Source organism: Triticum dicoccoides, chromosome 1B (genome assembly GCF_002162155.2).
Source record: "Triticum dicoccoides isolate Atlit2015 ecotype Zavitan chromosome 1B, WEW_v2.0, whole genome shotgun sequence".
NCBI classification, from domain to species: Eukaryota; Viridiplantae; Streptophyta; class Magnoliopsida; order Poales; family Poaceae; genus Triticum; species Triticum dicoccoides.
In genome coordinates, this window is record NC_041381.1 from 152804881 (window position 1) to 152809161 (window position 4281).

A 4281-nucleotide genomic window follows, 5' to 3' on the forward strand; every position below is an offset into this window, starting at 1 on the left:
TAGCTCTAACTCAGGGATCCAAACAAAGAGGAGTGTTACTGTACATGCTACAGTGTGGACCGTAGCACATTGTTTTTTATGACCATATCACCACATTGTTTTCTACTGCTGGTTCATTGGGCTACCGTGGTTCACACTGCTGGTTCACTGGGCTGCCGTGGTTCGCACTGTTGGTTCACTGGGCTGCCGTGGTTCGCACTCCTCCGACCTGAGTAGTAGTAGTAGTACTAGTATATACCACATCATTCTTTGTTCCTTCTTACTACTCCGACATGTGGGAGAGCCAGCATCCAGGTCGACATGTCATGCACCAGATTAGAGCGCAGAACGGAAGGGGGGCATCACCCGGTCGGAGCGCCAGTAATTCATGACTATAGTGAGTGGTCATATCACAAGTCTTTCCAGCAGTAACGCGCTGTCAAGTCGCACAGCCCGACCTTTCCAGCAGTATGTTTGAGAATCCGCCACTCGCTCACCCTCCTCGCCTCTCTGTCAAACCACCTACTCGAAAACTGTCGCACATACTGCCAGGGAAAAGCCCCGCCCTCAACATTTAACTATGCAAAAATAGTCCGAGCTTGTTCGTTCCATATAAATACAGTACTTACTGTATGTTTATTCACCCGTGGGGTTGTTCAATGAATGGAGGGGCGGGGAGCACAAGTGAACAATACTAGTACTACTAGTAGTAAGTAGGAGTCGTACAGTAGTCACCTTAAATAGAGATTTTCTTTTCTTTAATGCCACGTACACAAATTGAAACGCTTGTTGTAGAGAGAAAAAACATAACCACTCCGCTATATATGTACGCAGGGGCCTGAGCGCTTGCTTTACTAGGGTTGCTCTCTTCATTCTCTCATCCTCTCCAAATATAAACAAGACAGCGGTAGCGACATTTTCTCTCTGCTCACCGCTGGTCACAGATCCGGCCGGATCCCTTCGGCCAGTGTGTGTAGAGGACTAAAAGGTGCATCGTTCATGCGGTCATCGCTGCCGAGGGAGGAAACCCACATCTGCCGGAGGGGCCCGATCCTCTGCCCATGTCGTTCTCTCGGACACAGCAATGGCTCGGGAGGTCCTCCGACCCTTCTTCCTCCCTGCCGTATTGTCCGCAGATCCGACCTGTCGCCAGCTCCCTCAGGTATAAGTTCTTCGAAAGCGGCCTTGCTCTACTGCCCCAGCTCCCCACGTGTCTGCATGTGCATCTTTTTCTACTCCCATCAGCTCTTCCAAAGCTACCTAAATTTTTAGTATTATTAGAGGTAACGCTACTTCATGCATTCAAATCTAGGGCTTTGTTCAAACAACGAAGAAAGGGGGGAAAGTTGTAGCATGAATCTAGGACTTGATTCAAAGAGGAAATAATATGGTGAAAGTAGTAGAGACTGGATACCCAACCGGCCTCTTGGTTGAAAAGGGAAATAATGGGAAAACGCGGTACAAACTGGATAAGGAACAGATCTATTATTGGTTGAAAAAAGGATAGAAAGTGGCGGCCGGTGGACAAGTCAACAGAGTATGTCCAGGATTAGATTTGCTGCCATCACATAGTAAAAGGACTCCAGGATTAGATTTGCTGCCCTCACATAGTAAAAGGTCTCAGGGTTAGATTTGCTGCCCTCACATAGTAAAAGGTCTCCAGGATTAGATTTTCTGCCCTCACATAATAAAAGGTCTCCAGGATTAGATTTGTTGCCTTCACATAGTAAAAGGTCTCCAGGATTAGATTTGCTGCCCTCACATAGTACAAGGTCTCCAAGATTAGGTTTGCTGCCCTCACATAGCATGAACAAACTCGGCATCACCACTTTATGCCTCCTTATAGGTACATTGTGCTGATGCGTCCACTGTCGCATGTCCTTATACCAACCTTTTTCCGTTGTTAATGTAAGGGCGCATGTAAAATGAAGCGATCACACTGTTACCTTAGGGACATGTCTAACCAGTGTTATTGTTAATCTAATGCCTCCAGTGATAAGATGCAATTAAACTGTGTAACAAAGCTGTTTTCCCCAGTATGATAAGTAAGTTGCTCCTTTACGCTGCTGAATGTCCTGGTGTCCCACGGTCCCATGCCCTTAAACCAACTCTTTAGCTGCTGTTGATTTAGTGTGTCTGGTAAACAAGCAATGCCACCATTAAAGTAATCCCATATTTGAGGAATCTCATTGTTGATCGTAATGCTTTTGGTAACATGAAGCATTGCTGACATTTTAAAATTTCTACTCTCCTTGCGTGATTGCCATGAACATAATTAAGATGCTTCTTTTCATTTTGTATAAGTTTCATATATTCTTATTGACCAGCAACTATTTACTTTCTATCTTTTTGTGCAGATAGGGATGTCCATTTCACCTTGTTGCTATTGTGACCTTTTGGTGAACTGCACAAAACACGTTTTTTGGAATGAGTGTCTTGTGCAGTTCAACTAAAATGTCACGTGGGCAACATCTCTCAATTTTGGTGGAACTGCACAAAATGGTGATTGGAGTTTCCAAAATCTCCGTCAAGTTCTGCTGGTAATCTCGTGCAACATTTTATTAGCCTTTGCAAGATGGAGCCGTCACTGTCACCACAATGGCACTTTATTTTAGTGGAACTGCACAAAAGGATAAGAAAATTATAGTTGCACCTTACATGAGCCGGACAGCCAACCTTAATGTTCCTCAATTTTAGTGCAACTACTCCCTCCGTTCGGAATTACTTGTCATAAAACTGGATGTATCTACAACTAAAATACATCTAGATACATTCATTTCTTGGACGAGTAATTCTGAACAGAGGGAGTACTAAAGAAGGACCTGCCAGCTCACAAGAGCAAGTACTTCTTGCTAGCTGAATGATGCAATCTTTGCTTCATTTCAGGTGAACTACAGAAAAAGGTGCATGAATTGAATCATGGAACTCCAGGCAGACCTCATCCTAGTGGAGCTGCAGGTTGAGTTCAAGGAGGCCACTATTAAAGCGAAATCATGCTCTCCTTGTTTGTGTTGTGCAAACAAGAATACTCAACTACAGATGTTGTGACGGTCAAGAGCATTCGCCAAGTTCTTTGATTGTATGACATGGCTAGCCAAGATGGATTTAATCCTGATATTCACTTTATCAAAAGGCTCTAATGGGTTGTTTCTGAATCTTGCAAGCTGGGAATCAATGAGATGTGTAGGCATCTTTGTTGTACTTATTATTTGAATCTTATTTGTTGGTTCTGAATCTTGCAAGCTGGGAATCAATGAGATGTGTAGGCATCTTTGTTGTACTTATTATTTGGATCTTATTTGTTGGTTCTGAATCTTGCAAGCTGGGAATCAATGAGATGTGTAGGCATCTTTGTTGTACTTATTATTTGGATCTTATTTGTTGGTTCTGAATCTTGCAAGCTTGGAAACACGGCATGATGATGTAGAGGACAACAACCATAAAAAATAGTTCAAGCTTGGTAGTATTATCTTTGTGAAAGTGCGACAAATGTGCTGATCCTGTGCATCCTGAGAATAATAATTCTAATTGTTGTGCTTGTTGATCCTGTGGCACTGATAGAACGAGCCAATGCATTGCTTGTTTTAAGTATAAATTTCTATTAAAGCTAATTAAATTTAAGTAAAGTGACCACTAGCTCCTGTTATTACAGTACCAATACAGACCCGCTCGTGAACCGACATGTGGCCGAAGTAGGTTTCTTAATGGAGACGTTTGAATGCACCAAGGGTGCATCTTCTGCCGGGCGTGCAGTGTACGAGGGAGGGGTAGTAACTGTTGTCGCATGTACACACTCAGCTTACTGTTGAATTCAGTTCCCCAAGAGCTGAAAAATGAACTGCTGCCACCGTCTACACACTCGTTCACTCGAAGAGACTCCAATGCCGATCCGAGGGGTGAGCCTGCTGGATATGGACTTCAGCAAGGAGTTCCCCTTTGAGTTCGCCATTCAGTCCTATGGCTGCACCAAGTTGAATGTGATGTACACCAACGATCCGGACTCGGTGAAGCTCTGCCTTGCCTCAGTCCTATGGCTGCACCAGGTTCTGGAGCATTTGCCCGTTTCATCGGCAGTGCTGACTACACCTTCGCTACAGTGGAGAGAAGGAAGAACGCGACGATTCGGCCATCTGGTGCAACAAGCTTGTCGACATCCAGAAGCAATACAAGATCATCAGCAACGAGCAGGAGAAGGACTCCGTGGTTGACCTCGCCGAGACCATCATCGACCCCTGATACGCCAACATGAAAGAAGACAATGATACCAAGGACCTGAACATGTGGGAGGTACCTCTGAATCTA